This window comes from Malaya genurostris, chromosome 3 (assembly GCF_030247185.1).
Source record: "Malaya genurostris strain Urasoe2022 chromosome 3, Malgen_1.1, whole genome shotgun sequence".
In the NCBI taxonomy this organism is placed as follows: Eukaryota; Metazoa; Arthropoda; class Insecta; order Diptera; family Culicidae; genus Malaya; species Malaya genurostris.
This window is the reverse complement of record NC_080572.1, coordinates 255,620,301-255,633,943: the sequence shown is the minus strand read 5'-3', so window position 1 is coordinate 255,633,943 and position 13,643 is coordinate 255,620,301. Positions and strand designations below refer to the sequence as shown.

The 13,643-nt window shown below is 39.4% G+C and overlaps 1 protein-coding gene across 1 annotated transcript in view; it reads left to right on the top strand.

Annotated features, from left to right (window-relative positions):
* Nucleotides 1–13,643, top strand: part of LOC131436689 (RYamide neuropeptides) — a 44,740-nt gene that overhangs the window by 30,052 nt on the left and 1,045 nt on the right. The gene's annotated exons all lie outside the window — the stretch shown is intronic.

The window sequence follows — 13,643 nt, the reverse complement described above, 5'->3', positions numbered from 1 at the left end:
TTCATCTTCTCTAAGAATGTATGATTCCACCCCTTATTTGAAGCTGTAATACAACCAGTTCAGTTTTTCCGCTCACTCAGAACTTGAAATAAATGGTCAAGTACGACGCTGGTCACGACCAAAGGCTATGCTACTGAGAAAGGGAAGGAATGTTTGTTTGATGTATGTTGTTTCTAAGGTACCGCGGGTACCACTGCATCTCCATGAGTATCTCGGAAAAGGAATTGTATTAGTAGGGATGGGAGAATATCTGTATATGGCTTAGTAAACACTACAACTTCTACATAACGTACGGCACGCGGAACGACTAATTTCCGGAATTCGTGAAACTCAAGGCAGTCTGTCCAATCGTTTTTTTTCCGCAAATTTATATTTTGTTCTATTGATTAACAAGAAAATAAGCAATGCTAACGAACTACCTGCACCACGCGCGTATCTTTTAACTTCAATTTTGAATGAATGTTCCAGATTAGGAATCAGTTCGCCTGAGTCGCGGAAGCCTATTTTTATTCGGAGTTTATCTTACATGATACCCAAAACTGAGTCTTCAAAGTGGATCTGTGAGCCTATTTGTTTTATGAATAAAAAATAATTCTATCTCACCTATAAGTGGAAATACAAGCATATAAAGGTGGTTTCTTACGAGGTATCATGTTCGAATCCACTAAGACTAAATGGTGCGTATTTCCTCGCATAATAAACTTACTACTGGACCAGTCCGTGGTTGGTCACATAAACACTAAAAAACGAATAAATACAATTTCATTCCTTTCGTGACCGTCGTATCGATCGGATGGTAGTTTGCATTAGAGCAGCTGTGCGTTAATCCATTCTAATCCGTTTCAAGGTCATTTAATATCAGATCTTTTGTTCGTGAGCTTGTGCAGTAGATCAATACAGTATAAACAATAAATACCGTTAGACAGTGCCGGGTGCTATTGTGTTAAAACAATAAGAACAGTGAACCGACGTTTAGTGTGGTGCCGTGAACCGGTGCTGTGTGCATATTTATTCTCGGAGGTCGTTGTAACTAACGCTTGGCCTCAGCGGCCGAGTTGCTACGGATCATTAGCTAAGTATAATATTTTTTCCCTTCGTGTCCCTTTATCGTCTTATATTTTGACTCCCCCTATAATTTGCGCGGAACCTCAACCGCGCTATGGCAAGTCCATTAAATTCTCCCCTGCCCCCCGAAGATAAAATGGAAACAGATTTTAAATCTGCCCCAAATAGTAAGACTCACCGGGTTAAACAGTATCCCGAAGAGCCTTCACCCTCGGCCGGCCTTTATGTGGTTTATTTTCGGACCAAAGAGAAGAATAAACCGCTTAATATTTTGAAAATATCTAAAGACTTGGAGTCGAAATATACAACATTGAAATTTATTTCAAAAATTCGTCCCGATAAGCTCAGGGTCTCGTTGACCAGTCTGAAACATGCTAATGAGATCGCTCGAAACGATCACTTTACGCGGGACTACCGCGTTTATATACCAGCTCGCGAAGTCGAGATAGACGGAGTGATCACGGATCCAAGTCTGACATGCGAGGACATTCTCAAACATGGGGTCGGATGTTTTAAAGATCCCTTGCTTAAGAATGTCAAGATACTGGACTGCAAACGTTTGCATTCAGTATCGATCGCCGCGGATGGGACAAAGTCTTATCCCCACTCGGACTCGTATCGGGTGACCTTCTCCGGCTCGGCTTTGCCGAAATTCGTTCTCCTGGCCAGGGTTCGTCTACCTGTACGACTTTTCGTACCACGGGTAATGAATTGCACTAGTTGTCAACAACTAGGACACACAGCTTCCCATTGTGGAAATCGGCCCCGCTGCTCGAAGTGTGGAGAGAGTCATGCGGATGGCGTTTGCGACAGAGACATTGAAAAGTGTCTTTACTGTGGGGCGGCCCCGCATGACCTCACAGCATGTTCTGCGTATAAATTGCGTGGAGATCATTTGAAACGATCTCTCAAGCAACGATCAAACCGCTCGTTCGCAGAAATGCTGAAAATCACCACACCACCTGAACAGAACCCCTACACCTGTTTGTCTGCGGACGATTGCGACTCTGACGATCCTCAAGAAGGTACATCTTCAACTGTCCCTCGTAGTTTTAGGAAGAGGAAAAATATATCATCTCCTAAACTCCCTAGAAAGGGTTCGAAGATATCTCTTGAAGGCCCTCCAAAAGTAACAGCAGAAGGAAGTGTTGGTAAAAAAAACGAAAAGAAGAAGCCAAAAGCTCCTAGTTCCGGAGACTTGAAATCGGAGAAAGAATATCCAACACTTCCGGGGACACCCAAAACCCCGAAAGTCCCCAAGGAACCAGAAAACACATCAAGTGCTGGACTTGTAAAATTCAGTGACATTGTGGACTTTATATTTTCCGTCTTCAACATTTCTGACCCCCTAAAAGGTATTTTGATGACTTTCCTGCCAAAAGTTAAAATGTTTTTGATGCAGCTGACTGCAAAATGGCCCCTCCTCTCAGCAATCGTTTCCTTCGATGGCTAATTTTTCGAACGAGGTCATAGATTCGATCACTGTTTTACAGTGGAACTGTAGAAGTATCATCCCGAAAATAGATTGTTTTAAATACTTAGTAAATAATCTGAAATGTGACGCATTTGCATTGTGCGAAACTTGGTTAACTTCTGATGTATCACTAAACTTCCACGATTTTAACATTATTCGCCTGGATCGAGATAATCCCTACGGAGGAGTACTTTTGGGGATCAAAAAGTGCTATTCCTTCTTTCGAATTAACCTCCCCTCGATATCAGGTATTGAAGTTGTCGCATGTCATGTCACAATTAAAGGCAAGGACCTTTGTATTGCTTCCATCTATATTCCCCCTAGAGCCTCAGTTGGATACCACTGGCTCAGCAGTATCATGCAACTTCTTCCCGCACCGACGTTAGTTTTAGGAGACTTTAACTCTCACGGTGCGGGATGGGGTTGTCTTCATGATGATAACAGATCAGCTATGATCCATGATATTTGCGACAACTTCAATATGACAATCTTGAATACGGGAGAAATGACACGAATTCCCGCACCACCAGCAAGACCAAGTGCGCTGGACTTATCCCTCTGCTCGACATCGCTACGGTTGGATTGCACGTGGAAGGTAATCCCTGATCCCCACGGTAGCGATCATCTGCCTATCGTAATTTCAATCGCCAGCGGATTAAGACCATCGGAAACAATCAATGTTTTGTATGACCTCACACGAAATATTGATTGGAAATGCTACGCAATATCGATATCTGAGAAACTAGAAACAACACAAGAACTTCCTCCGGAGGAAGAGTATACGTTTATGGCTGGCTTGATTCTCGACACTGCGATTCAAGCTCAGACGAAACGTATACCCGGCGCGAATACTAACATTCGTCCTCCCAACCCGTGGTGGGACAAAGAGTGCTCATCACTGAACGCGGAAAGATCTTTAGCATTCAAAAAGTTCAGAAAATATGGAACACCTGATAATTATAGAAATTACGCAGCGCTAGATAAGCAAATGAAGAACTTAGTTAAAGCAAAGAAACTAGGTTACTGGCGACGGTTTGTTGACGGATTAACAAAAGAAACATCGATGAGCACTCTTTGGAACACAGCCCGACGAATGCGCAACCAAAACACAACGAACGAAAGCGAGGAATATTCTAACCGCTGGATATTCGATTTCGCTAAAAAAGTATGTCCTGATTCTGTTCCGGAACAGAAGATATCCCGCGCCGCGACTTCGAATACAAACGAAACACCGTTTTCGATGGTAGAGTTCTCACTTGCGCTCTTGTCGTGTAACAATAAGGCCCCGGGGTTAGACAGAATTAAATTCAACTTGTTGAAAAAGCTTCCTGACTCTGCCAAAAGGCGCTTGCTGAATTTGTTTAACAAGTTCCTCGAGGGTAATATTGTTCCACACGACTGGAGACAAGTGAGAGTTATCGCCATTCAAAAACCTGGGAAACCAGCCTCCGATCACAATTCGTATCGGCCGATTGCTATGCTTTCCTGTATCCGGAAGTTGTTCGAAAAAATGATTCTCTTCCGTCTAGACAATTGGGTCGAGACTAATGGTTTACTTTCAGATACACAATTCGGCTTCCGCAGGGGTAAAGGAACGAACGATTGTCTTGCGTTGCTCTCAACCGAAATTCAAATGGCATTTGCTCGTAAAGAACAAATGGCATCAGTATTTCTAGATATCAAGGGGGCTTTTGATTCAGTTTCTATAAATATCCTATCTAAGAAGCTGCACCAGCATGGTCTTTCGCCGGTTTTGAATACCTTTTTACATAATCTATTGTCCGAGAAACACATGTATTTTGCACATGGTGATTTGTCGACAATACGATTCAGTTACATGGGTCTTCCTCAGGGCTCATGCTTAAGCCCCCTTTTATACAACTTTTACGTAAACAACATTGATGAATGTATCAACACATCTTACACGCTAAGACAACTTGCCGACGACAGCGTTGTGTCCATTATAGGACCCAAAGCTGCCGATCTCCAAGGACCATTACAAGATACCCTCGACAACTTGTCGACATGGGCTCTTCAAATGGGTATCGAGTTCTCTACGGAGAAAACTGAGCTGGTCGTATTTTCAAGAAAGCGAGAACCAGCACAACTACAGCTTCAACTAGGGGGTGAAACCATAGCTCAGGTCTTCACATTTAAATATCTCGGGGTCTGGTTCGACTCCAAAGGCACCTGGGGATGTCACATTAGATATCTGAAGCAAAAATGCCAGCAGAGAATCAATTTTCTTCGCACAATAACCGGAACTTGGTGGGGTGCAAACCCAGGAGACCTGATCAGGCTGTACCAAACAACGATATTGTCCGTAATGGAATATGGATGCTTCTGCTTCCGATCTGCCGCGAACACCCATTTCATTAAACTGGAAAGAATTCAGTATCGTTGTTTGCGTATTGCCTTAGGTTGCATGCAGTCGACTCATACGATGAGTCTCGAAGTGCTCGCGGGCGTCTTACCGTTGAAAAACCGATTCTGGGATCTCTCATATCGATTGCTAATCCGATGCGATATCTTAAATCCAATGGTGATTGAAAACTTCGAAAGGCTTGTCGAGCTCAATTCTCAGACCCGTTTTATGTCCTTGTATTTTGATTACATGGCTCAGAATATTAATCCTTCTTCGTTTGTTTCCAACCGTGCTCATTTCTTGGATACTACTAATTCTACTGTGTTTTTCGACACATCCATTAGAGAAGAAATTCGTGGAATTCCGGACCACGTGCGCCCTCAAGTGGCCCCAAATATTTTTTATAATAAATTTAGAACAGTCAACTGTGAAAAGATGTTTTACACTGACGGATCAAACATCAACAGGTCCACAGGCTTCGGAATCTTCAATCAGAACATCACCGCTTCGTACAAACTCAGTGATCCGGCTTCAGTCTACGTCGCAGAATTAGCTGCTATTCAGTACACCCTCGAGATCATTGAAACCTTGCCCAAGGACCATTACTTCATTGTCACGGACAGTCTAAGCTCAATAGAAGCTCTCCGGGCAATGAAGTCAGGAAAGTATCCCCCATATTTCCTGGGGAAAATACGGGAACATTTGAGAACTTTATCTGAACGGTCTTATTTAATATCGTTAGTCTGGGTCCCTTCGCATTGTTCCATTCCGGGCAATGAAAAGGCAGACTCATTGGCTAAGGTGGGCGCATTAGAAGGTGATATTTATGAAAGACCAATCTGCTTCAATGAATTTTTCAGTATCTCTCGTCAGAAAACTCTCGAAAGTTGGCAAACTTCATGGAGCAATGGCGAACTGGGACGATGGCTGCATTCCATTATCCCTAGGGTATCGACGAAACCTTGGTTCAGGGGGATGAACGTGAGTCGTGACTTCATTCGTGTGATGTCTCGGCTCATGTCAAACCATTACACCTTCAACGCGCACCTCCGGCGTATTGGAGTCGTGGAGAGCGGTCTCTGCGCTTGTGGTGACGGTTATCAGGACATCGAGCATGTCGTATGGACGTGTACGGAGTATCGTGACGCCAGGTCTTTATTAAAGGACTCCCTAAGGGCCCGAGGTAGACCACCTGAAGTTCCGGTCCGAGATGTGTTGGCTAGTCGGGATATCTCTTATATGCTTCTTATATACCAGTACCTCAAACACATTAATATCCAAGTGTAATCTGTTATACCTCGCTCAGAAAGTATAATCTCCACCTACAGGTTCGACACTAACATCCGCTCGATTCTCTCGATCACCGTCCCTGTCCACCATCTTCATTGGAACTAACAAGATCTTTTTTTGTCACTAACTTTTCGTTCCCCCCTTCCATGTCTCTTCACCATCTCGATGGCAACTAATTAGATCTCTGTAGTTTTCAGACATTTTGTTTCCATACCCCCTATTTACCTCGGTTTTCACAATATTTACTTTTTTTATTTTCTCATCTCTTCGTAACATCACCATCACCGCCTACGGTCCTACGCTCCAGACGATGACCAGCATGCGGGCCACCCGCCGGGCCTTCGTAGCCTGGGGGTGTTTCCCGCGGACCCACACGAACCGAAAGGAAGCGGCCATATATAGCACCATTTGGAATTCATGCAATATTCAATTCACCGACACCTGCCGAATACCAGCTAAAAGCTTTTTTCAAAAATTCTAGACGACATAATCTAATGATACTATTCTAGTTTTAAGTTAGTCGTTAATTAAGATTAGGAAATACCCTTGGCATCTTAGAGCTTAAGCAGTGTGCCTGAAAATATACATTATACTATTGATTATTGAATAAATACAATTTGATTAGTATATCGAATCATTCTACAGGCGACTTAAAATATGTATTCGAAACTAAGTTAAAACCATTATTTAGGTTACCAAAAGAAAGGAAACCAGCTGAAGTACATAAACTATTTTACCGAAACGATTTCAATGATTGCATTGCTGACGAATCGCCAACTAAAATTGACGCGGACGAACTCGGCTAGCCATCACCCTCTTGATATCTAAGAAAATTGATGCAATTTACTTTTTACGAGCGAAACATCAAAACTGTGTGTATCAAGGCAAGCCGTTTGTCTTGACCGATTTGTCTAAACGGAAAAGAATCACTATTCTTTTAGTATGAAAGTTATTGCAGTTTTCCTGCCGTTTTATACCCAAACTTCAGGACATACAATGCAATGCAATGCAATCTAGAAACTCACAAGAAATATTTGTAATTGACATTATCTTCAGTTTTCTTGAATCTGATGAGCGGACGATTGTAGACTATTCTCCAAACATTTCGGAAGATTTATTTCAATTATTCAGCCAGGACATTTTTGATTATAATCTCTGATTTTGATGATCTAAACATTTTTCTTGTAGTACTGAAAACCATGTGTGATGGGTTGAGATTATTCGACCTCAACATTGAAAGGAAAGAAAAAAAATGACCGTCATATAAAGATTCTTGAAGTTTAGGGGAAGAATGATATTGCCAAGTTGTAATATGATAAAGTTCCTAGTCCTGGAAAGCTCATTTTAGTGCAAAATAATAGCATAGCAGTCAGCAGTATTATTTAGAAGCGTTTGCTGATGATCAGACGATTAAAAATTGTTGATTATTTTTTGCCTTCGAGATGTAACCAAAAATCACTTTAGCCTATATTTCAAACGAAACATCTTTATTTCAGAATATTTATTTATTACGAACAGTAAAGCATGAAAAAAATCTAGTATTTCAACAAACCGAAGGCGAGTAAAGATGACATTAAAAATATATCAGTATCATAACCGGAATAAACGTGAAACCGTTTGTGGGATCCATCAATGAAAAACAATTGCAGATTTCATAACGAAAGCGATAAACTGAGTTATGGGTTGCGTGAAGCTAGATGGAAAGAAAATTCGAAATAAATACATTTGATACCGAGTACAGACTGAGGTAGTAGATATAACTTCTTTCAATAGACACTTTTATTTTCTCTTGGAGAGTATCTGGGTCGATTTGTGTTTGTGTAAAAAGTAACATGAAGCTGAAGAGATGAAAAGTTAGCATGACAGTTCTGCGACAGTGATCATGGTAGGTATATTTTCTTCTTTTAATTGTTGAAAATATGTTATCTTGAAGCTTGGCTATGCTAGGAAAAGGAATGTCCCGGGCCACGAGAGAAATATTCTAAATTTATTATTTTGATTTGAACGCTGCACATTATTCAATCATTCTGATTGATACGTATTTTAAATATATCATCAAACCTTAAATTTCAGGTCAGATTAAACATTAACTGATAAATTACTATCGAAAAGCCGAAGAATGTAGGTCATATCGCGAACTATTTCAACATTTGGTTTGGTTACATTCGTGCAGTAAATTTCATGAAGAAACATGATAAATACCTAAAAAAAAATATTCCGGTGATAATCGAATAATCGAATAGTGCGATGATGCCTTTCTCATGTGACTTGTATTCTTAGCAATATTAGTATGGTAGTATTGAAATAAAATGCAGCTCATTGAATATAAACAGGGAAGTTTGTTCGGCAAACTAGCGAAGCCTACAAATCGAAATATTTTCGAGTCAAAATTAGAAGATTTTTTGCCAGTTTTTTTTTGCAGTATCGGTTAAAGTAAAGTTTCGACATTTTAAACACTCCCTCACAGAGTAACAGACAGGACAGTATGGGTAAATTCTATAAAAATAAAATTTCGTGATTCACTAGTTCCACCTTTATTGTGCTGCGCGAACTATTACTATTGGTACATTCCTTGTGTTACGTAATATTTTTTTTTAAATATTTGTTTCCCCCTCGTTTGTCAACATCGGTCAGCTGCTTGCAGAGATGCCTGATTTCATCATAATATTTAAAATGAATCGTCACAATAAATTATTGGATTACGTTGATAATATATTTAACTATTTTTAGCGATGTTGGAAGGTAACCATTTAATTTTCCAACTTTGTTCATCTGGAATATTTTTGATTGTGTTGGTAATTTTCACCCGGAATTAAGTGGCGGCAACCCAGAAGCTAGTGAATATTGTAACAAAACGGGTTCGATTTTGTATTGCATTGGAGGATGAGAAGTAGGCACAATTCTGTATTTAGTTTTGGCAATATGTATTAAATCTGCATTCTGTATGAAATTCTATGCTGGTAAATGAAAAAAAAACACAGTCTAGATGACAGACAGGATGTTTTTGATAGGGTAATGTGGCGCTATCATGACATATGCGAGTACTGTCCCAACTGAAGGAATATTCGAAATGACCGTTAAAATGATTGAAGAATCCAATTTGAGTGTCCTGTCTGTTAGTCTGTGACTTCCTCTTCATGTTCCGGATTACCTTTTTTCGGGCTTTTGTTTTTGTTTATTTGGTTGAGCCGTTGCAGAGAAAAGTGAGTGTGTTCTAGGTTGAAGTTTTTGACAATTTCAAGGGATCAGGTTCATCCGAAGTCGGTTCGTATGATCAGTAACTGATATGATCTACAAATTGGAACTTTTGGGCCCAAATTAGAAGATTATTTCCTTTTTTGCATCGTCGCACTATACGACGGCTTGAAATTTATAACATTCATCACTCTGTAATTCCGAAATGGGAAGTCAGATCCGGATAAAATTCAGCTCTTCTATAAGAAACCGTAAGCGCTTTAAATCGATTTGAGAAATGCGGAGAAAAGTGTGTTACTTCCATTTTGAAGATTTCGAATGCTATTTCCGGTACTTTCGACACTAGATTGCGGGAATTGGTAAATCCGATGTGAATTTGTGTGGTCTTTAACTTACAGACCTGTAAACTAGAGGAATAAATTTACAATTTTTGAAAACTTATCATCTTTACATCTTTGACTATGAAGGCAAACTTTTGAATTTATAGTTGTTTTCAAATTAGAAAAAATTCTATGGAGCAATAGTAGCTTTCATTTGAGTTTAAGTTTGTGTAAATAGGTTCACCTATCTCGAAGAAAAGTGAGTGCAAAATTCTGTTCAAAACTCGGTTTTCACAGTGATGGCATAGCCCTTCTAAATGAGAAAAGCTAAACCTGTTTCAATCCACTTAGTGGTGTAATGAAACCTTTCCTATATTTTCATGCATTAAAATTTTATCTTAGACTCTTGAATTAAAACGAGAAAGATAGTTTTAGTATCAATGAGAATAATTTGTAAATTAAAACGGTCTTTAGCCAAATTTGTGGTTTGAAATAAAAAACACACTTCCCTATGCAATTCCGGAACCGACAATGTCGCATTTGCATTGGGTTCTAAAGCATTTTACCGGAAAATCGGTAAAGCTTGGATGCAGACCAAATTCAGTAGCAATCTGTGAAACCATAAGTTCTTTCATTTGAATCTAAGTGACAATTTGAGTAGCCATCTCGAGGAATATGAAGTGTGTCGTTTTGGAGTTTTTAGTCACATTTTCCGGTACTTCTAGAACCGGACACTGAAAACTGGCATCGCCGAAATTGTTTCGTTTGGCCAGCATCTAACCTAACTCAAAAATTGAAACTGTTTTCCTCTTTTGCATCGTAGCTCTAAATGACAATTTGAACATTTAAACACACTGCACTTTGCAGTTCCGGATCCGGAAGTAGGATCGTGATGAATTTCACTAGCAGTCTATGGGACCATAAAAGTTTTTAATTTAAGCCTACGTTGGTGAAAATCGGATATGCCATCATTGAGGAAGTAAAGTGAGCTCTGTTTTGGAATTTTTGACCGCTATTTCTGGTACATCTGGGACCGGTTTGTTTGGCCATAAACTAACAAGACATATACAACATAAGAATTATATGGTTAGTTCGAACCATTTTATTCGTTATTACATCGTCATGTATACACGCTCTCGAAATTTGAATAATTCAGCTTATCAAGCTGTAATTCTCGAACCGGAAGTCATATCCGAAAAAAAAAAATCAATAGCGTTCTATGGAATCGTAGGACCAGTGGCGTACCGAGGAAATTTGGCCTTTTATTTGAATTTAAGCTTGTGGAAATCGGTTCAGCCGTCTCTAAGAAAATAGGGTGCATATTTTTTGCACATACCACCCTGTAATTTCAGTATCGAAAGTCGGAATATGACAATCACCCCTATTCTGTACGTAGATCGATTCGAAATATTCCGATCGAATGTGTAATTTCGATTCTGCGTTCCGTTCGAGTTGGGTATGAGCTCGAGTTGTTAAATTTTCGAAGTTGGAGTTGTTAAATTTTCGAACATTACTCGATCGACTTGCGCACGTATTACTTATGTTCGGTTTAGAATCTTTCTAATTTGTTTATACAAGTGTGACGGTTTCGTTTACTAAGAAATTAATAATATAAATAATATAGAACGTGTAAGTAGTGTTGACAGCTTTGATGGTTAGTGTTCGAAATTTCAAGTGTTCCCGAACGAGAGGCGATCGAATCATACAAGTCGAACGAAATAGAGAATTCAAAATTATTATTATTATTATATCGTTTATTTATACCCGGTTTTAACCTAGTTACGATCGTTCACCGGGTCATGCAAAATTCTAACTCGAACGAAAGTGTAGATTCGTTCGTATCACAAATCCGTCCGTTCTATGTGTAAGGACGACCTTTCATATTAAACTGAGCTCGTGAAAATCAGTCTAGCCATCTATACCTAAGGTATATGGTATTAAGATCATGTATGTATGTTCATTTTAAGGATATATGCAATTCAACCGTTGCACTAGCTTGACACCCAAAGTTGCAATTATCACAAATGATATGGAAATAATAATAAAATATATCAGCTCTGTTGTTCTCTCTCGTACAAAAAGTTATATATCAACCGATCAGCATGGATTTATGCCAGGACGATCCGTTAGTACAAATTTGCTGGTTTCGACCTCGTTGAATGGTTGAAGTAGTGTGGTAGTGGCATCTCCGTTTACGAACAAATCAGAAGTTCCACAAGGCAGTAATATGGGTTCCATTTTGTTCGCACTGTTTTTCAACGATGCCGACTTGCTGCTTGGATGTAAGCTAATCTACGCCGACGATTTTAATCTGTATTTAGTAATTCGTAATCATGAGGACTGCATCCATGTGCAAAATTTTTTTCCATAAATACGTTTATTTCTCAAGGCAATTAACATAATAGAATTCTTATCCTAATCTAATACTAATATAGTCACAACGATTTGAGTTTATTAAAACATATTCCTCTTATTTTTTAAATATCATATTATTTGAACCAAACAATTTAACTGCTATAAATCATAAAATAAGCTGAAATTTTTATACATTTTGTTGTTGATTTAATAACCTATTTCGAGTTTGTTTTTATCAGCACATCATTTTTATTAAAAATTTTGCTATTGGATGAACTAATTGACGCAGTAGGAGTCAGAACTATGTCTCTAAGTCTCAAAAGGGTCAATTATTAAATTGAAACTTCAATTGTCTTTATGAAATAATTAAGTAGTTTCATGTAAGAAAGGTCACGACAAGCAAGAATGTCTCGAACTGGGACATTAGATTGTCTACCTTGGGTACACAAAGAAGTTGAGATATGACATCACGATACTCCACGCATGTCCAAACGACATGATCAATATCGCGATAACCTTCGCCAAAAGCACAATGATTAGTCCCGGAAAGTCCAATTCGAAGGAGATGTGCATCTAATGTGTAGTGATTGGACATGAGCCTGGACATGACACGAATGAAGTCCCTACTCACAACCAGTCCCCTGAACCATGTCTTTGTCGATATCTTAAGAATTGAGTTCATCCACCGACCCAGATGATCTTTATCCCAAGAAGCTTGCCAGCTGGCAAGTGTTCTTTGGTGAGACGCGCTATAGAATTCGTTGAAAGCAATCGGTGTCTCATAAATTTCACCCTCTATAGCACCACGCTTGGCTAAAATATCGGCTCTTTCATTGCCTGGAATGGAGCAATGAGCCGGGACCCTTGTTTCAGATTGAAGCTCGACTAGCTTTTCGAAGTTACTAATAACCAGGGGATTCAGTACCTCACATATTATTAGCAGTCGCGATGAAAGCTCCCAAAAACGATCTTTCAAGGGAAGAACTCCCGCCAGAACATCGAGACTTAATGTATGTGTCGAATGCATGCAGCCATCTTCAAAAATTGCTGGATGAATTTGTCGCATGGTTTCGACGAAATCATCTTGTGATCAGCATTGCAAAATGTCAAGTAATTATATTTCACCGAATACTGCATCCTTTAATCTTTGACTACAAAATTGATGGACAAACACTTACTAGAGTTGATCGTGTTAAGGATCTTGGTGTTGCATTTAATGCAAAACTTACCTTCCCGATGTAAATCCCTTGGATGTGTCACCGTACCCTGATCGATGTCGCCTATTAGGTCTTGTCTCCCTGGAACGACGAAGAAAGATTCAACAAGTTGCGAGATCCTATCCCTCATCGACTTCCGTATTTCACAACGAACTCAATGATCAATAGGCTTGCTTCAACGAAAATTCCATCGGACATTGTTTGGAACCCACGAACCTATTACAGCGTATGTTCGAACTTTCTCCCTAGTAGAAAATTTGTTTTATTTTGGTGAATCATCGCATAAGTTAGTTAAAAAAGTAACCCAATCCTCGATTTTAATTTTCAGATGAAACAAGCAAACAAATAAAACATGCAATATT